General features: G+C 42.4%; 2 long non-coding RNA genes across 3 annotated transcripts in view; one reads left to right on the top strand and one right to left on the bottom strand.

Annotated features, from left to right (window-relative positions):
* The window catches only part of LOC141279371 (uncharacterized), a 164,841-nt gene that overhangs the window by 52,889 nt on the left and 90,544 nt on the right, over positions 1-21,408 (top strand). The window lies entirely within an intron of this gene.
* LOC141279267 (uncharacterized) lies at positions 4,883-6,284 on the bottom strand. Of its 2 annotated transcripts, XR_012333239.1 has the most exons (4): positions 6,265-6,284; positions 5,989-6,124; positions 5,537-5,693; positions 4,883-5,362 (listed from the first exon to the last, which is right to left on the bottom strand). It is a non-coding gene; the product is annotated as an uncharacterized lncRNA (long non-coding RNA). The 2 variants fall into 2 exon arrangements; XR_012333238.1 differs by lacking the exon at positions 6,265-6,284 and having other exon boundaries at positions 5,989-6,173.

The raw sequence follows: 21,408 nt of genomic DNA, 5'->3' as shown, positions 1-21,408 counted from the left end.
CTCCAGATGTGGTTTAAGCCGTCCTACCTTCCTAGATCAATTCCCCCCACATGGGTTGTCTTATTGAAAAGACAGAGGACTAGAGTTCTGAGTTAACTCATTGTATGACTAATATTTTCCAAATAGTTCATTGGGGAATTTTCAAAGTTTCTGTTAAGTGTATATATTCCAGTACCAAACAGACAAAACTGCATGATTATCAACTCAGTGAGTTCTATATTCCCCTGCTACAAAATGATGGGGGGACTTCCCTGGTGTTGCAGTGGTTGAGAATCTGCCTGTCAATGCAGGGGACACGGGTTTGAGCCCTGGTCTGGGAGGGTTCCATATCCCGTGGAGCAACTAAGCCCATGCACCAAAACTACTGAGCCTGCGCTCTAGAGCCCCCAAGCCACAACTACTGAGCCCACGTGCCACAACTACTGAAGCCCACACACCTAGAGTCCTGCTCTGCAACAAGAGAAGCCACCGCAATGAGAAACCCGCGCTCCGCAACGAAGAGTAGCCCCCACTTACCCCACAACTAGAGAAAGCCCATGTGCAGCAACGAAGCCCCAACAAGCCAAAAATAAATAGATGAATGAATGAATTAATTAATTAATTAAAATGGTGGGACTGACCAGAGTGGCTTGCAAGAACTTCCATCTCTGAACTTCAGGGATCAGATGAAGATGTTAGGATCTCATATGCAAAGTCCTGGACAATGCTTTTCTATCAACTGAAAAAGAGAATGTTTTCCAGGATTGATGCAAAAAAAAAAAAGTAACTTAGAGGAAGAGCCCTGCATATTGTAATTGATTATTTACATTTTTTGCTGAACTTATGGAACCATTTGGGGATGAAGAGGAAGCAAAGTCCTTGAGCCTGTTAATAAAGTTCATCATGTGCTATGAGTGCAGGGCTTCTATAGGATTAATAAATGCCCGTTTGAAAATGTTCTCAATGAAGAAAGAGATAAGATGCCTCCTTGCTGCCTAATTCTGTATCTCCCACTTATTTCCTGATCTAAATCCAGTGTTTACCACTCCTTTTGTGACTAGTGGAATTTTGCCAATAGGAACACTGCTAACTGAAGGCCTTTAGAAAAGCTAGAGCCATTCTTCTGGCCTTCATTCCTTGCCAGGATCCTTCTACTCTTGTTTCCATAAGGTACTCTTGTCGCATCCTATTACTTCCACTAGTTTCAGAATGATATCACCTCAGTGAGGTACCAACGTTCCTCTCCTTACAAAAGAAAACAGACCTAGTTTCTTTAACCTTTCAGCAGAAGCAAATTCCCCAAATCCCTCTGTCATTCTGGTTGCCTTCTGCTATGCCTTCTCTAGTTCCAAAATATCCTATTTATAGAAAGAAACCCAGAATGAGCTCAGGACTCATAATATGACCTAACCAATCCTCTTTACATGACTAGAATAATTTTCTCTGACTCCTTTTCAGTTTCTCAATGTGCCCAATATATTCCAAGCTCATTCTCTTTTCTTTTATTCCAATACATATGAAATGACAAACATTCAAACTATGGCAGTGTTACTGTTGAGAGGTTGATGCCCATTGTATTCAGGAACTTTCTGGAATTAATGGGTTGAAAAGTAAGCTAGAGTTTGTGATTCGTGTAACATTAGGGTGAAAGGAACAGGTCCCTTCCTTGAATTATTTTTTGTTATTTGGCATTCACTTCAGTTAATAAAGAGATTAGCTAGTTTTCAATGAAGCCATAATGCAGACAATACCATAGGCTGAAGCAGCATTCGTGAAGAACAGTCCAACCTGGGAATTTGTTAAAAATGCCAAATCTTGGTCCCCACCCTAGACTCAGAATCCACTTTTAACAAACTGCCCAGGAGATTCATGTGCACGGTAATTATGAGAAGCACGGTTTTGCACCTGTGAAAGTTTCCCTCTAGATGTTCTAGGCAGATTTGATCTGAAACATACCTTGTTAGGCCCTATCACAATATAGACACTTTTACTAGTTTTCACTTGCCTTTCCATGATCCTAAGTTATGTGACACCCTGGGGATTTGCTTTCTCTTTTTATTCACTTTCTAATATGATCTTACATATAGTTCAGTATATTTGCTCACGAGCCCTGACCTGACATGTTGACCTGTCTTAATCCCCTATCAACTTTTCGTATTAACAGCATCACTTCTCTACTTGCCACCCAGACTTCCTTTTATTCATTTCTTGTCTGTAAGATGGTTTAGACAGCGTCATTCAGTTCTTCCTCAATATTCCACGTGGTCTTGCTTCAGCCTCATTATAGGGTTGTCTGGTTTTCCTGAAACTGAGTTAAGTCACATCCAGATCTTCTGCCTCATGCTACTTGTCAGACTCAGGAATGCACAGAGGTTATTGCAACTAAATCATAACTTTTCGAAGCCTTTCTCTTGCTTGCTTCTTTTTGATGCTCTGATTGTTTCCTTTCTAACTAAACTAGGTTTGTAGATGGAAGATTCCTTGAGTTCTTTTTAGATATGAGCTCAACACCAGGTTCTTGGCAATTGTTTCCTATTCTTGTTTTCAGAAAGCTTTCCAATTTGTGCGTCGTGATTCTTTGCTTCTCCTTCTATTGCCTGTGGAGAACCATTATAGATCAGGAAGTGACTAAGAGAGCCAATCTTTCTTCCTACCTGGTCAGAATCATTTCTTATATCATAAGCAGAACTCTTTTGCTACTTTTTTTGTTTTTTGTTTTTTGTTTTCCCTAAGCCTCCAAGACAGCAATTTTGTCACCCTCTGAAGCCTTTCTGTGAACACTTGCCTTCATTGATGATAACAACTGATCCTTAGTTCGGAGAAGGTAACTGTTGACCTCTTGGCAATAATTAAGCATGTGCTCTTCAACTGTATCATCTTCACCTGACTCAGTGGCTCTTCATAGATTAGATCTTGGGGCTATTAGACTCTGAGATTCCTTAGGGTAGGGAATTCTTAATATATGGATCATCGGCCTCTATCAAAGGGTCTGGCACAGAGCAAGTACTGAAGGGGAAGGAGAGGAAATAAAAGTAAGGGAGAAGGACAGAAATAATCTATCCAACACAAGGGGAGATGGAGAGCTTGGCAGTTAAGTACAAACAAATAGATTTGGGGAAAAAAGTTGGGAGGAAAGAATGAAGTAGTATCTCATTACCTCTGCCTTGATATGGGGGAGGGAGTACCCAAACCATTCTTTACAATGTGACTTGCTGAATTTCCTTTTAGAAATTAAGAGAGAGAGACTGTCTCAAGAGATATTCCAAGCATCTGTTAGTTCCCTAAACAAAAGGAGTCTTTTTCATTTCTGATTTCGTAGACTCCTGGTTTGTTCCCTCTCTCCCATTAATTCTGAGACTCTTGACACATCTACTTAATGATATCTTTGTGCCTCCTAGTCTTGATAAGCCCCTTCTTATTAATTTTTGTACCCTTGTTCATAAAGGTACAGGCAGAGGATAAACTTTATGACTATGGCTTTGGTAGAAAACTGCATGTGAACATCAAACAATTCACCAATAAAGAACAGTACTGGTGGTTTGAAAGCAAAATTCCTTCCTTCTAGGCTGTATTAATACACTTTGCTTTAAATTTGGCTACATTGTCACATGGTAATCTTTAAGGAACAAGCTTTGTTTACTGTTCAGTTTGAAATGTTCTTACCATTGCTAAAAATGAATGGGATCAGATGAACCCAGACAGGTGTGATATTCATATCATAGCTGACTAGGTTCTTGTGGAGAAAATGAGATGGCCTCCAGAATAAGCGCTCTTGAGATTAAAACTGTGGCAGGTCCAGTACTTGGCATCTCTCTTAACAAATTAAATGACTGCAACCTTTGCTTATTTTTGAAACTGGATTTCTGCAGGTGGAAAAAAAGAAAATATGTAAGTGAGTGGATGGAGATTAAAAGGTGGAAAGCTGGTAACAAACCAAGAGAAGAGAATTCTTCTTCAGATCACTGAGAAATCAAGAGAGGAAAATATATGTATGCCAGACACCACCTCTTCTCTCCCTAACTCTCTAGAGCAACTCTCATTATGTGACAACTCTTGCCCCTCATCTTGGTCTGTGAATTGTAGGTTTTAGTAATGATTCCAAGAAAGAAGAACAGTGGTCAAAAATATTCCTTGGGAAATATTTTCAGCACAATCATGTATTGTCTAAATCATTTCAGACTAATCAATTGTTCATGTTTTGAATCCCCAGGCACCCAAGCTAACAAGTTAGGGTATCCCACTACAAAATATGACATTAATTTTCAGAATAAGGATTCCCAGAGAAGTAACTAATAGTCTCTATACAGACCACAACTACTGAGGAGAAAGTCATATAAACATATCACCTAGATGACGGTGGGGGGTAATTATGTCCACAGAGTAATCATCTCCCTGTGTTATTTCAAGATTTCAGATCTGTACTAGAGACACTGAATACTTAATTACAGCATTATGAATTGCTTTCTCAGGAAACCAGTTTTGTCCACAAAACCTGTACCCCAAGATCTCTGAGGATGGTATGTGCCAGCTGTTCCAGTCTTAGGGCAGCATCTGCTGGTTAATTCATGGATCGACAAAAAGTGGCAACTTGTGGACAATCTGAGCAGTCCTTTTAGTTGGAGGGAACTGTTGTGTTGGTGACTGTGGAGGTGTCTGGCATCCTTTTATGATGACCTATCTCAGGTCTCTAGGAGCCTGGCAAGTCTAGAACTGTCCCTAATGAGGTCTGATAAGCATTTCAATATATGTATCTTGGCTGGAGCCTAGGATAAGCTAGGTTGACTCTGGAAGCATCTCTAGAGCGATGTCAACTCAACACTGGACTTACAGTAATGATAACCCGGTACCAATGGAGATTCCAATGAACAGAAGTCCATATACAGAATTAGGAAGTGAAGCCTGTTTTCCATAAGTAAGGCATTTCTGGACTAGGAGGGGGAGGGGAGCAGGACCTTGAAGCAGCCACTAAATGCCGATGTTCTCTTGCTTCTAATCATCCTATCGTGTAACTGAGCTTTATACACCTAAGGAAGCACGACTGTCATTCAGATACAGCACTTTTGATCGGCATAAAGAAACTGGAAATTGGAAAGGGCTGGATGGTCTGAAACTTAAGAGCTGTCCACCATCTTCTGCAGCATCTCTCTGTCTCATCCCTGCAGTCAATGGCGCCGCGGCCAAGGCCTGTGACGCCGTTGGTGGGCTCCCCTTCGTGGGAACTCTGGGTGGAGAGTAAAATCTTGGTGTTGGTGCCAAAACGACGAAACCTGAAATGCGTCTGGGGACTTTCCAGGGCACTTGCGCTCCTCTGAGCGACCGGCATCTCCATAACAACTGGTTTACATTCGTCTTCCGTTCCTCTGCTCCGCTGTGGAGGCGCCGGCTGGGGGGAGGCAAAGGGCGGCTTCAGTGGAAAGCTACCTTGGGTTAGCGCCTCCCTAGGCTGGGGGGACGTTGCCAACGACCGGGTTATACAGCTCGTTGCCTGCGATTTCTCGAGCTCTCCCCAGGTCTCCGGCAGGGAGCGGCGCCCCTCTCCCACCTCTCCCTCCTTTACCTTTATTTTACACACGGGTGACGAGGGAGGTGCGGGTGAGGGGTGGGGAGCTGGTTTGTTGTCTTGTGCTTTTTACTTCTCCTTGAAGTTCATTCTATGCCTTCTAAGTTACTTTCCGCCGACACGTGACCTCTCCACCTCCCAGCCTGCGCCGCCACTGGTGGGGAAGCGCGGGTGCTTAGCGCGGGGCTTCCTGGGAGAGCCCCCTCCCGCGGCTCTCCACCCCAGCCCCCGCTCCCCCGGAGCGCGGCTCTGCTTCCCATCGCGCTCACCCGGGCGGCCTGGTGGCCCGGGAGCCCCCGGATGATGCGGAAGCGACTCAGGGGAAGAAGCAAGGAGCGGACGCGGAGCGCCGAGCCGCTGCAGAGGCACCCCTCCCTGCCTTTGCCCGCGGCTCCACACTCCGCGGCGCGCCATGCCGACCTAGCTGCGCACCGGGGCTGTTAACTCACATTTGAGAAGCCATAAGCCATTAGAGCAAACGCAGTCATAACTTCATTCAACTCGGCCGCCCGAGAGCTCGGTTTACATAGGTTCCTGTGGGCAACTAGTGGCTCGCCCGAGTGCCTCTCGCCTAGTCATCAGTCCCTAAGAGGGAAAGGGAAAGTTGCCGGGCTGATGCGCGCTTCGACGCAAGTAGTTGTTCCCAAGGACAAGTCACTCACCCACACCCCCTCCCCGTCTATCCCCCCATCGCCCCCCACACGCATTTGATCATCACTCAAGACCTCATCAGCTGGAGACCCTTAGTCATGGGGGAAGGGGGAGGGGCACGAACTTTTCTAAGAAGTTTCCTTTTTACCAAAGGAGTCACAATGAGTTGGTCACGTAAGCAGCACGGATAGTCGTCGTCGTTGCCGCCCCCCCCCTCACACCCTCCCCCTGCGCTTTTCTGGTATTATTATTAAAGCGGTAGCCTGCTGGCTCTGATAAGCAACAAGTTCCCCAGCGGTCTTCCCGCCCTAGCCTGACGAGGCGAAGGTTTTTCTTACCTGGCGACAGGGAAATCTCCCGAGTCGAGCTCAGCTTTGCCAGAGCCCCAGGTGTGACCTGAGCAGTGGGCAAGTGTGCAGGCTGGGCTATTTTTATGAGGGTACCCTGAAACTCCCCGGGAACTTTCTGTGCCAGGACCCAGTGACCGGCGGTTGGGAGGCAGCCCCAGGAACCACCGCTATATAGCAGGGCACTTGGGCAGTCATTGGAAACCTCGCTCATTCATTAGAATCACGTAAGAACTCAAAAGGAAACGTGTCTCTGGGAGTGAGGGCGTTTGCGTAAATCTATAGGTTTTACAACATCGATGACAGTTGCTTTGTCTTCTGTAGTCGCCAAGGTGGTTGACAGTTTAAGCTTGCGGATATTGCAAAGGGTTATTAGATTCATAAGTCACACCAAGTGGTGGGCGATCCACTGAGCAAAGCCGAACTTCTCACATGATGACTTCAAACAAGACACATTACCTTCCAGCATCTGTTGGGGAGACGGGATTTTAAGACACTTGAGTCTCCAGGACAGCAAAGGCACGATGGTGAGTAGCAATAAACCCTGCATTATAATTGAAAAATCTTGACATGTTGCTTAACAACGGGCATATCACAGCTCTTCCTAGCACTTCACACGCCAAAGAACAGCAGCTACTCAGGCCAGGAGAATCGGGTTTTTACACAGTGCAACTTTAATTGGAATCATTTGAGATTTAACACAGCAATGTGGAACTGCGTGGAACAAACTTGGAGTTGGGTGTGTGTGTGTGTGTGTGTGTGTTATATTGGCTGTTCAAGGCTGATGCTTCTCTCCCAGCCTTCTTGCATTCCATTCTCTGCCTCTATGTGTGTGGTGTATGAGCATATTCTATGATTTATATGTGGGCATGTAATTGACATTCGCAAGGAGGTTAACTTCCATCTAAAAACAATCATGCTATTAGAGATTGGGGTTAGGGGGTGGAGTAGGGGTAAGGATGGGATAGAGACTGGGAGTTTGGGTGCAGATGGGGGTGGGGTTGGTGGGAGAGAAATAAGTCAGAAGGGCATATCACCGGTAATGAAATGGGTAAGCCTCTCATAGAAGAAAGGGGTCTCATCAACATGTGATCAACTATTAACAGGATGGCTTTGGCAAAGCCGTCTGCACGTGACAAAACGTAAGGAAGTGCAAGAAACCGTCTAGAGCAATATCAAATATCACTTAATTAGAGATTTTTTATCCTTTTCCTCCCGCTGCGCCGGGTGTGTAATCCGGGAAATACGAGCCCATTCAGCACCTTGGACAGAGCCAACGGATTTGTCCTAGGTGGTGGTACCCCAGGTAGCCGTCTCGGCCCCGCAGAAAGCCGGCCCTGTGTCGCCCTTAAGAAGCGTCTTTTCGGAGGTTCGGCTCACACTGAGATCGGGGCTGGAGAGAGAGTCAGATTTTGGAGCGGAGCGTTTGGAAAGCGAGCCCCAGTTTGGTCCCCTCGTTGAGCTCGCTGAAGTTGGCTTCCTAGCGGTGTAGGCTGGAATAGACTCTTGGCAAGCTCAGGGTTGGTATACTGGGTTAACTTTGGGAAATGCAAGTGTTTATCTCCAGGATCTAGCCACCGGGGTGGTGTAAGCCGCAAAGAAGGTAAGCACCGGGGCGGGGACCCCCTGCAACCCCAAATTTTGAGCTATTTTGATACTCGATCTTCCCGAGAGGACGCGCGGTGGAGGGGAGGAAGTAGAAGGAGAGTGTGAGAGGGGGGTTGTTTCCTGGTATTTGCCCAGTTTGAATTGCCCTAGGTGAGAGCCTTGGGGTAAAGCGAGAAGGGGGGTGGGGAAGCTCAGTTTTTCTGCGGATATATTGAGTTTAGTTAACTTGGACCTGCAAATGTCTGATTCAAATGTAAGATTTCTCTCTCTTTTTCTCCCCTTCATCTGCTTCTTTTCCGTTTTCTTTGCCAGGGTGTGTGTGTGTGTGTGTGTGTGTGTGTGTGTACAGTAGGTTCATTAATTATGAAGCTTTTACACAACATTCGATTTCCTAAATTTTGACTTTGTACCATTTAGAATTAGGCGGTGGAGGTGGTGTGCGGTGAGGAAAGAGGAGGTGGAGGTTGGGGAGAGGGTAGGAGGTAACGCCAAATCTCCAACACAAAATGAATCAAGGTAATTTCAGCTCTTCTAGGCAAAGGATTCATTCTCTCTGTATCCCTCCCTCCCTCTCTCTCCCCCTCCCTCCTTCCCGCCCCCACCTCCTTCCACCCCGCCCCCTCCTCCTGCCTCCGTCCCTTCCTTATTCTCTCTTCCCCTCCGTCGCCCTCGCGCCTGGCTGGATGTTTCTTTCTGGTTGTTTTCTTTCTTTCTTTTTTTTTTTTTCTCTCCCCTTCTTTCCTCCCTCCCTACGAGTTTCGGGTGCTGGCTTAGAGGGCTCCCGCTTTCTCAGGGGAAGGGGAGCCGCCGAGACCGAGCTCCGCTCCCCCGCCAGGCTGGATGCCTCTCTGAGCCCAGGTCCGAGTCAGTCGGGGTAACTAAGGAAAAGGGGGCCTCTACTTGGGAGGAGAAGGTCCTTTACGGGCCGAAGAGCCAGGGAGCGGGCCGGGGGAGGGGGCCTGGGAGGCTCCAGGAGGTGGAGGAGAACACTCGTAGCTCCGCGCGGCGGCTGGACCGAGCCACCAATCAGCTGGGCGCACAGACCGCCCAGCCACCGCGAGGTTGCACCCGGAGGCGCGTGTGGAGGGCGGCCGGCTCACCGCCGGGCCGCAGCCGCAGCCGCCCGGGTGGACCGGGGGGCGGGGGTGATCGAAGCTGCTCAGAGCCTCCCAGCCTTCCGTTCCACCTCCCCGCCTCCGCCCCGGGGGGACAGCGAGCGCGCGGCAGCGTTGTCCTGCCTCTCCACTGGGAGTCCAGGGACTTGCGCACCCCTGCGTGGGGGCCACCGTCCACTCCATGCTCCTACAACCCTCAACCCACCCCTTCCCGGGCCCTTTGTTCCGGCCTCCCGGCCAAGCCCCGTGGTAGTCTTCGCCCCAGGGCTTGAGCGTTCTGGACTCCTCCTTCCTGGATCAGCCCTTCTTAATTAAGAGGCAAGGCTTGGATGGGGGTACGGGGGAGCGTAGGGGGAAAACCTATTTCCGAAACTCACTTGACTGTTCTAGCGAACGAAAAAAGAAAGAATTCCAACTCTGCTCAGGTGAAAAGGATGGATTCATAGGCAATGCGAGGATATTGTGGAGATTTAGAAGGAAAAAAATAAAAACCAGGCACTAGGATCAGATGACCGTGATAGGCTGCTCGGCACACAAAGGGAGCGTTGGGCAGGGTTTACGGAGCAAGGCTGCAGCGAATGGGGCACAGATTGTTCCGAGATCCAGTCATTTTCTCAGTCAGATCTACGCGCAAGGAGGGGAGGGGAGGGGAGGGCCTGGGAGGGAAGCGAGACGGGAGGGGCTGGGCTTGGGGGCGGGGGGATTTCTGATCAGTCTGATGCAATTCCAAGCGTGCTGCAAAGGAACTCCAAGGAGTCCGCATCACCATCGCCACCCACCCTTCCCAGATGGTGCTGTTTTAAATACGGATCTGCAGGGCTGAAAGCAGAACTGGGAGATTTATTGCAAAATCCCGAGAAGGGGGCGGGGGGTAACGGGGAATGGAGGGGCAGAATTTAAAGGTGCAACGCCTCCTTTTGCCCAAATCAAGCGGCAGCCGGTCGGCTTTTTTTTTTTTTTTTACCTGTCTGCCTGTCTCTGGATTCACCAAGGAAGAGGTGTAAATATTGTGACATTTTGAGGCGGTTTGATGGATGAGAAAAAAATCATCTGTCACTCTAAATCGCAGAGTTCCCTCTCTCCTCGAGATGCCTTGCTAGCGAATACCCGCTGCTACCTAATACAGCTCCTAGGGCTTTAAATGAATGCACCGTTAAGGGAGTATTATGCTTTTAGTCGACATGCCAATTTATCTTGACAGTCGAATGGAGAAAATTGTAGATTTCGAGGCTTCGGGAGACAAGGAGGGAAAATGCTTAACTAATTCTTGTAACCTCGAGATCTTTAACAAACCTCAAAAGTGTCACGTCATCCTCTGTCACACGCGCACCTATAAACATCCTTGACTTGTAGATGAAATGGTTTCGCCTGAAGTGTCGTGAGAATGAGTATCACTTTAAGAATAGTGCACCTGATATTCACTGTTTATGTGTATTTACATAGAGCCCTTCAGCGCGAAGGCGAGAAATTTCAACTGTCCTGTTTGAAACCTGACAGAAGATTAGAAGGTGTTAAAGAGGAGAAGGGAAGAAAGAGGAGAGGGATATTTTTAACCTTAAAAAAATGAACAGTAACCTAGCCTACTTTTGTACCCCCTGGTCTTGTATATTAATATTTCTGTGTGTGAGATTTTTAGTTTGGTCTAGCTCCCCCAATGGACTATATCAGTACTGATTCAGATGAAAATATATTCATTTTGCCAATAGCTTTTTCAGTGTCACTGATAGTAAGACCTACAACACAGCAATTTTTGGAGGATAGAAGAGAATGTTTGAAAGAGCCTTGCAAACTGGGAAGGAGACACTCCGTAAGAGGGAGGTATCACTATGTCATTCTCTGCATACAGCATTTTCATTTGAACCAGAATGCTAGTTATTTTTAAGTATCGTCTACTTTATACGGTAAGGCAGTAAATGGGATTTTAAAAGCAAGCTTCTTGTTGGTTCACAAAATATTATTTGTAAAATTGCCAATCAATGTAAATTGGAAAGAATACCTTTAAAATATCTAAAATCAAAATACATATGATTCTTCGTTCACTTACCAGACTCTTTCCCTATCGAATCTGTAATCTATATTCTTAATAAGAGGAGAAGCTAGTGATTTTAGTTTCTTTCCTTTTCCTGGCCTGTCCTCTAGGGGAAGCTTAGTAAGAAACAACATTCCATTATCAGGCAATGTGAGAGGCAAGGCCTGGATGACCACAAAATAGATACTCAGCCACAAAAACCAACAAAGAGAAACGAGGGGGGAAAAAATCAGCATTAAGGCATGATTTACAAAGGATTTTATTTCTAATTCTGTGATTTGGGGATGAGGCTCCAATTGCTCAAATAACATTCGTTTGATCAAACTGCTTACAAAATGTCAGTTAAAATGATGTCTAACTGAACATACATATACTCCTATCTAAGGCCGGTAAAGCTAATCCTTGCCTTTAATTAAGAAAAACTAATCTAACCATTTAAATGACTCTAGTGAATATGAACTGATAGAATCTGATTTTAAGATTCTGCTTAAAACTAAATTTGTTCTGAAAAGCACTGACTTGCCAGAAAAATATCTATTTTTGTAGCTTTCTTTTCACTCTATGGATAATTTAATGAGTTGCCTATTTTAATTTTACAACTGCTAGCTCAGAAGTATCTCAAATTATCTTTCTTTGGCTGGTGTCTTTCTCTGCTGATCTGCTCCTGCTGTGTGTGTGTGTGTGTGTGTGTGTGTGTGTGTGTGTGTGTGTATAGGCATGTTTGTCTCTGTGTGTTTCTAGTGCATTTAACAAGCGGTGAATCTCTAATTTACATGCCATAATCCATGTAAAGAACAGTGTGTGGCATTTAATAAATAAAATAAACATTAACATTTAGTGAGAGCTTACCATTATTGAATCCTATGGATATGGGGAGGGAGGGTGTTGCCTTTAAGTGGAGAAAGATTAAATTCTTAAACAATAAAACGAAAAATTTCTCTCCTCTTTGGCCAATGAGTGACCATAATTTCAAAAATATTATAATCTTTTACTTTGGAAGTTAAAGCTACTGCTTTAACCAGTGCGTCTTGAGAAAGACACATATGGTCCCTAAAGACTAATACGCCGAAACACCAGGGTGCAAAGATCAAAATGTCAAATTTTTATCCCCGCCTCCATTGTCATTTGGCAATCTTTGGAGCATTCATTCTGAGTTTTTCTAAAGTTCAGATGGGCTTTCCCCCTTTTACCTAACATTCTAAAGGAGTCCTATGAAGAATTCTGTATAATGCAGACTTTATTTGTATTTCCTAGTAATAATACTTTATATACACATAGTGCTTTGAAAGTTCTTCACAGATTTCCTTATCTGATCTCCTCAGCCAGGACGGTAGGGTAGGAATTATCAATCACCTTTCAGATGAGGAAACTCAGGTTCAGAGTTTCCCAAGACCACATTGCCAGTAAGAGGTGAAGACTGACTCAGAATCTTTCTTCAAATTTCAAGGACAATATTTTCAGCTCTCTAGATCATGCTGCCTCAAACCCTACTCAGGCATCTGAGGGGACTGTAGGCATTATTTCCTCCTATTTTGATCTCTTTAAATTAAAAGAAAAAAAATAGTTCCCACAAGTCTGTAGTCCTAATGAAAAGTTTTTACCAGTATATGACCTTCTCCTCCTAAGCCATTCTTTCACTCTCCCATAATCGGAGGCTCAAAGAAGGCAGGAATCTTCCTAGGGTTGACATACCATCTAAGGGATAGTCACTAATTCCCCCCAAAAAACAACACAGAATAGGAAGAGCCAAAGGCAAGAAGAATTTTTACTTGCGAGCTGTAGAATCTGGGGCCTGGGAAATTTCTCAGGGGTCACTTAGCCCAGCCCCTATCTGATGCATGAATTCATGTTGGTTTGTTTTCTTCTAACCCTCTGGAATTTCATCCCAGTCTCCCCCCCCCCCCCAATATCTTTATTGAAGCATAATTGCTTTACACTGCTGTGTTAGTCTCTGCTGTACAGCAAAGTGCATCAGCTATATTCATCCCAGTCTTACATGCCTGGGATCTTGTTATCTCGGTAGATATTCTGATACTTATGGCGATCATGAGCTTGACAGGCCATTTTCCATTTGCCCAAGAGGCATACTTTCTATAGAGACTCTAATATTCATAATTTTATTCTGTAAGCATTAATTGACAATCTACTATGTGCCAGGAGCTGTGCTGAAGTCTGGAGATTCAGCAACGTGTAAGACTAGAAGGTACTTATCTTGGTGGAACTCACAGCTTAGAGACCTGACTTGTCTTTGAATTTGTGCTGTTCCCTAGAAGAAGACAGACTTCTGGATTCTTAACCTTTTTCAAGAGAACTCAGTGAAACAGATTAAATGTCTGAGTTCAAGCTTTGCCGCCAACTCATTGTCAGTAGCTGGAAAAATCAATTAGTCCCCTTTGATCCATATTTCCTCCCACATAAAACAAAGAGGATAGCCTTAGGATCAACTCTAAATTCCATTTTAGCTCCAAGTTTGAGTGATATGGTAGATAACTTATTTCTTGGGCTTAAGTCACCCTAACCTTTGGTGATTTACAATTTGGGGTGCCAGCAGTTTTTAACTTGTTTGTTAAGAAGCACATTATGAAAAATCAAAGAAACTTACCTGAACCCAGCACAGAAAGGATCCAGATATTGAACCAATCATTTTCTGAGAAAAGATGACTTGGAAAGTTTTAATTTGAACAATGATCTCGAACTTCTACAGATTACTTTTTAAAGGGATGGGATGATGAGAGACTCACTATCAAATTAAATGCTTATTTTCTTTGTACAAGCAGAAGTTCTCATTTTTCATGTCATTTCTTTTTAAAATCAAAGATATTACACCCTGAAATTGTCTGGGCCTCATGAATAATGCATGATATACACATGATAATAGATAATCAGATGGACCAACCAGGAGAAACATGAAAGGGAGCTGGTAGCCCAAGGATTGCAGAAGGTGTGTGGGCATTTTGACATCCAGGAAATGCTATAGATTCGTCCTTAGCTAACTCAGCCTAGCGGAGATAATTAAGAAAAATGTGGGTGCAGAAAGGCTACACTCCTTGGGATTGGCTAGATTGCTGCAGTAGTTCAAAAACAATTGGCACAGCTGCCCACACTGGACATGATTGCCCTTTGAGGAGTCAGCTATTGACTTTTATAAAGATGCCATATTTAAAATAACTTCGGATGCACTCGGGATGACATACATCATTCTTGAATTCTATTTTAGACAAATGGCAAAATATATTTCAAAGTATTAATTTAAAAATAAAAAACTTTAAAGTCGAGTTTCTAAAAATCAGCAGTTTAGCAGTGTGTGACCTCCAAATTTAACAGTTCAGTCTGAAGCTAGGAGAAACCTCTGGCCTGTGTGAGGCATTTTGACCATTTATGAACATTTTCTGGATCACCCCAGGAGGTAGCAAGTACTTTGCCAATGTTTTCAACCTCTGAGTGAACGTTAAATGCACTCAAAAACCTTCTCACACTGGGAAAGGGAAACCCAATCAATTGCCCGACACAGCAGAAGAAAATGCTCTGAGATCTTTGTGCCCAGAGTGCATGCTATGAAGTAATGGAATCCAGGATTCCTTCAGAATATGCTAAATCCCATACCCATCAGCACCAGGAGGAGTTGGAACTGATTTGTCCTACCTCCATCTTCAAGGAAAATAGCAACGACCTACTATCCCTAGGTAATAAGGTGACTGTGGGGAAAAAATAGCTAAGTTGGGTGATTGTAAAAAGGCTCCATAAATATCTAAAGCCTTTGGGATCGGACATTACAGGGCAAGTGAATAGAAAAAAGAGAGGGAACGTGAAAAAAATGGAGCAGAGAAATGAAAAGGGAAACCAAAATAGGGTTAGTATCATATGGGGGCTCTTGAATAGACGTGTCCACTCCGAGAGTATTCTTCAAGGCCATTTGTCTACTGAGCCTGATCTCTACCATCCATGCTCATTATTGTTCTGGTTACGTTGGTAGGAAACAATGATTTCTTCTGCTTTTACCTTCCTCCTCCAGTAAGGGCTTCTGTCTCCCCCAGCAACTGCCACAACCAATGTTTAAGAATGGCCTTGTTATTGCCTCTCGTTGGCATATGTTGGATTAACATGGGCTTGGTAACCACTTCTGTGCTGTGGACTCCACTCTTTTGGCAGTCTGGTCAAGCCTATAAACCCTTCTCAGAATAATGTTTCTAAATGAATAAGTCTTAAAAGCATATGATTACAAAGGAAGCCAATTACCTTGAAATATAGTTTTAAAAATATTTAAAAAGTAGATTGTGTGATACAGTAATATATGTGCTTTCTTAAGGCACTAAATAAGATCTAGCAGCAAGGTGAATACTATAATTTTGCAGTAGTGATAAGCATCAATGTATTTCAAGATATCTGTAACAACTGACATGTGATATGAAGGTGACTGTGATTTCTATCAGTGACAAAGTCTGCAAATACTACTGTGTAGCATTTCCCAAACATATTTGACCATAGAACGCTTGGAGAAGGGGGGCACTGATTAACATGGCATAGATTCAGAATTGTTAGTTTAGTCTCTCTCTGCCTTTCAGTGTGAGCCATTGAGTTTTCCATCCTGGTATTTGGAGAAATTTTTAAAATTCGCTCTTGCCATTTGACAAGTTGCCAAGTGGATAAAGAACCAACTGATGAGATGGCTAAGGTGTGGTAGACATGTTTCTATTGGCCGAGCTTGCTGTTACTCCGAAGTTTATCCTCAGTACCACACGGGCTACCCCACTACCCTAGAATCCATTGCTCCATTGAAAAAGAGAAAGAGTCCAGACTCTGTTCATTAACTCAGTGAGCATGGCCTCAGATTCCTGGTGTGACTTCACTAACCTCAACAAGTTATAAAGACTTCATTTCTGTCATGACTATACTATGGGAAAGTATATGCAAATTATGATGGGATGGGATAACATTCATTTTGCATTTATCCAGGGCTAAGTTGTTTGCTTTGCATTTGACATTTATTATTTCACCCTCAAAGCAATTCTCTGAGTTAGATTATATTCTAATTGTATAAATAAGGAAACTGGAGCTCAGAGAGTTTATTTACCCCAAATTATACAGCGAGTCTTAAATGGAAAAGCTAAAATTCAAACCTAATTTTCTCCGGTTCCAAAGTCCATTATAAAACCACACTTCCCTATCTAGTAGCTACCACCCAGATTTGATTTGGGCCCCCCATTATCAGGTTTGCACATACATTTTGTTAAGAGGTCTTCAACACAACCCTTTGAGATGGCTGAGAATTTCCAAATCAGCGGCCACAAATGCTGATTTAGAATTATATTGCATCTTTTCTAACTAATGAAAAACTTTCAAACCACTAATTGTCACCTATCAACTTTGAAGCACCATTTTCACAATCATAATATGGAGAGAGTGATGTTACTTAAAGTGTTTGGGGAGGATCAGATAAATTAATAATCAAATCAAACTTTACTGAGTTCACTGTGGTGAGCATTCTACATTTCCATAGTTAATTGAATCCCCACGACGATCTTTCTAGGCAGAGATTATTAGTATTCCTATTTTAAAGATCAGGAAACTGAGGCATCAATTAATTAATTAACTAACCTAAATTAGCAGAGCCAATAAGTGGCAAAGCTTGACTAAACCCAGGTCCAAGCCCTTTCTTTTAATCAGTAAACTAATCTGTAAGTCCCTATGCAATCTTAGCTGCTTTTATTATAATTGTTTTCATGTTTAAAACACTAACAAGAGAGAAAATTGTCCAGAAATAAGTACATAGTCACTGAAGAGAAAAATTACTATCTGGAACTCTTCACCTGCACGTTCTTCCTTCCACTTACTTTAGTTTATTAACCCCATGGATGATGTCTGACTCCTTTCTTAACTTGTTTAGGGCAGTTTCAAGTTAGTTGACTTCTGAGAGTTATTGAGTAGGAAACGTTATAAATTGTTTAGATTAGGAGTTAGTGTGTTTAGAAGCCTTTTCATAAATTTGCATTTTCAAACTGTTACTGGCTATAGCACTGCAGATGCTGTGATGAGGAACTCCCTCTCCAAAAACACAGTGGATGACAAACCTCCAAAGCTAACATGTTGTTTACAGAGATGGAAAAGAAGAGGATGGACAAGCATAATCCTAAACATAATTACAAGGCTTACAGTCCCTGCTGGGGACTAAAATGTTTATTGGCTTTCCTTGTGCAATTTAATGTTCTTCCTCCCAAAGCCCTACTCCAAACTTGGAACTTCTCTGGAAATAGCATCTCGTTTGAGAGAATGCCAAGTATTTGTGTCTGGATCCTTTGCGTCTTTGCACCAACTCAGAACTCAGAATAGCAGCTCTAGAAACTAAGGCGGGGGATAGTCTGGGTAAGGGAGTTATACATCTACTTGCGCATCTTCCTAATAAATTTCTTCCATCTTCCTCCTGGAAAACAGCTCTTAGAAAGATGTGGTTTTAAATGAGACATTGGCTGCATACTGGTAGTCCAAGATAGTACAAGTCAGTGGTCTCTGCAGAGCTGCTAAAGTCATATAAGGAATCAAGGATGTGGAGGTCAATGGGAAGAATTCATCCTGCCGCCATTCTGATCTATGCAAGGAAGGACGACCTGAACTCATAATGCATTTGATAAGTCCCAGAGCTCAGAAACCAGCCCAGGGGGAAAGGATGATCTCAAAGGACATTTTGGTGTATGAAAAAGTCTACCTAAAACCTCATCAGATATAACTATGTAGTATATAGAAGAGTATGAATCCTTACCTTGGCTCAAGGCTGTTAACTTTAGGGGAAATCATTTCATGAGTTCCAAGTTTAGTTTACCAAATGATACACAGTTCCTGCAAGCAGTCCAAATTTAGATAGAAAAAAGCCTTAAAGACGATCTAGTTCACAGGTTTCCCCAGTACACTGAAATCACCTGAATCATTCATTCCTTTGAGCTAAGGTCTGAATGTGCTGCTAGGCTTGACAACCACAGCTTATAGCATACTGCCCTGGTTTCATTGATCAGGCAGCTGAGGTGTACGGTAGTTAAGATTGCTCCACTTACTCAACAAATATTTCTGTGAAACTGATAGTATTGATGTGAACAGTCTTGGGCTAGTGAAGTGATTTGCACAGGTCACACAGCCAGAGTGATAGTTTAAACTAGAACCCCAATTCTCTTGACTACTGAGGGCCTTACAATCATATCATGTGACAATGACATTTCTTCTATTTCCCAATAATCAAAACATAAGAAAACAACGGGGCTTCTCTGGTGGCGCAGTGGTTAAGAATCCGCCTGCCAGTGCAGGGGACGTGGGTTCGAGCCCTGGTCCAGGAAGATCCCACATACCGCGGAGCAACTAAGCCCGTGCGCCACAACTACTGAGCCTGCGCTCTAGAGCCCAGGAGCCACAATACTGAGCCCATGTGCTGCATCTACTGAAGCCCGTGCACTCTAGAGCCCATGCACCGCAACAAGAGAAGCCACCACAATGAGAAGCCCGCGCACTGCAAGAGTAGTCCCCGCTCGCAGCAACTAGAGAAAGCCCGCACTCAGCAACAAAGACCCAACACAGCCAAAAAAATAATAAATAAAAATTTTAAAAAAGAAAACAATGAATAGCCTTGCAAGATTTTAATTATCTTGATTTTCAAAGTAAAGCTTTTTTGTATATAGCTTAGATTAATTGCTTAAATATAAACATACTTAACAAAATGTTAATACCATTCCAATATGATATTACTAATTTCAAATTGGCAGCACAAAACTAATTATAGTATTTTAAATTTCTTCAACACTCCACAGTTAATTTACGATTATTGAGACGCTAAGACAAGATGAATTGAAACCTCAAATTTTCATTCATTCCTATATTATTCCCAGTGTTTTCAGTTGGTTCTAGATTTTTATCTGAGATTTGACAACAGCTTTATTTATTATTCTTATAGCTTCCTCCCCTCTCAACCTAGGAAAACAAAAAATTGATTTATTTTTCTTAAAACAATCAAGAAATAAGGATGAAATTCTAAATTTTCTTAAAATCCCTTGTCTTAAAAATGTTAGGAAATGTTTACTAATTTAAACTTTAGATTTTTTAACTCATGTCATTTTCCAAAGAAATACTCTTTAAGACTGTTCCTTTGTTCTTCATATGACATCTATACATATAATTCTGCTTTTGAGATTAATTTCTATTATTAAATACTATTCTGAAGTTGTGCTCTTATCAATTCATTGAAGGGTAAATTCGAATTTTATAAATTCTTCCTAGGAATGCAGGGCAAAATCATATCAATAAATAACAATCTGACTTATTAAAAGCACAGTAACAAAAAGTAAAATTAGAAAAAATGTTAATTAGTCAAGCAAATAGTCAAGAATATGTCAAACTTTGACATATTTTTTTGAGATAAATTGGCATCATGTAGGTTAGCATGATCCTTTTTTATGGAATTCAACTTATTTTTACTCACTTTAATTAGTTTTTGTGTGCAGATAAAATGGAAGGCAATGGAAATTTGGCTTGCAAAGTAGTTCTAAGATGATCTACATCCACAATCTGGTTGTAATATCATAAAAATATGTTTATTATGTGAGAATGGTAATTCAAGTTGGCATTCAGTATAGACATAAAGCAATGAGCAATGCAAGTTAATTTCAGTTATTTATCCTGGGAATTTTTTTTTTTTTTTTTTTTTTTTTTTTGCTAAAAAGGCCAGAATATATGATAGCATTGGCTCATTCTTCCCAAAGCCTCCTGGAAAACATGTCTATGAAATATAAGCTCCTCAGTGCTAAACATTTTACTGCATTTGGGAGAAGCATAAAATTTGGTAAGAAAGGAAGTGTTGGGTCTTCATTTTTCTAAGTTAGTATGGAGCCTGCCTTAAGGAAAGCTGACCATGGGCTGAATTTGCATCCCAGAAATATATTTAATTTGTATTACGGACTCAAAATCTGACTTCCAAAATTGGATATCTAGCCCTATTTTCCCCCACCTCACACACATCAGCCTCTCTCCCAGGTCATGACTACTGTCCAAGCAGAGAAAAATGAATTTCCCTGAGTACATATGTAACAATAACTAAAATGATAATTAATTAATTAATGGGTCTTGGGATTTAAATGTGTGGCTCTGCTTTCCCCCATTCGTTTCCCATTCTACCACATCTCTCTGCCCTCACGTTTTTCGAACTATTATATTTGTCCTATCCATCTGTATCAACATCACCCTTCCTTAGGTTCAACTAGATTCTGCACTTCTTGTTACCCTTCTTGGTAGACTAAGGTTTCAGAAGTTCCTACTTAACAGCAAACACTCTTAGTAATCTTTTGATCACAGAGTCCCTTGACAGTTTCTCAAAATGATATTATGAAGGGGAAGTAAATGTTCCCTTTTTCTACTCAGTTTCTTTTTAGAGTGTTGATTTCATTCCCTGTCTGGCTTAATTTCTTCTTGGGATTGCTGGATTGATTTTGCAGTTACCACTGAATTCCTTCAACATGCCCTAAACAGACAACTGTGAGTAGTAGGAATGCTATTTCAGCTGATCCCATGCTCTTCAGCCGGGCTATCAAGAATTAGAAGGCCCCAAATATTTGGTCACATTGGATTGTGAAATCATAATTGAGATATACCTGACAAGTGAAATCATCAGTTAAACTTGATTCTAGGAATCACGTAGGTTAACATGATTCTCTTTTATGGACTTCAACTTAGTTATACTGTATTCTAATTAGGTTTTGAATGCAGACAAAATGAAAAGAAATGGTCCAATTTAGGAGAAAGTTCAAACTTCAAAAGTCATGTAGTGTTGTGTAGACCTTACCTTCTGAGAGAAATTACTTGAGAAGATGAAAGCACTCTCCTAATTTATCAGGTAAATGTGTACAACTTTGGACATTAAGTGGAGAACAGAAAAATTGTTCTTAAAAAATTTTGTTGAGAAGTAAAAACAAATGTCTTATTAAAGATCTGTTTCTTTTGAAAAATGCTTCATCTGAAAACTAAGGATAGAATATATAGCTTTGACATAAGGGCTCATCATTTATGAAACAATCACTTCTGTCTCCAAGTTGCAAGGGAGGGATTTGTCATTCTGATTGAATCTTCCCTTTAGTTTTTCCCAACAGCTGT

Source organism: Tursiops truncatus, chromosome 8, assembly GCF_011762595.2.
Source record: "Tursiops truncatus isolate mTurTru1 chromosome 8, mTurTru1.mat.Y, whole genome shotgun sequence".
In the NCBI taxonomy this organism is placed as follows: domain Eukaryota; kingdom Metazoa; phylum Chordata; class Mammalia; order Artiodactyla; family Delphinidae; genus Tursiops; species Tursiops truncatus.
This window is presented reverse-complemented; position numbering and strand designations above follow the sequence as displayed.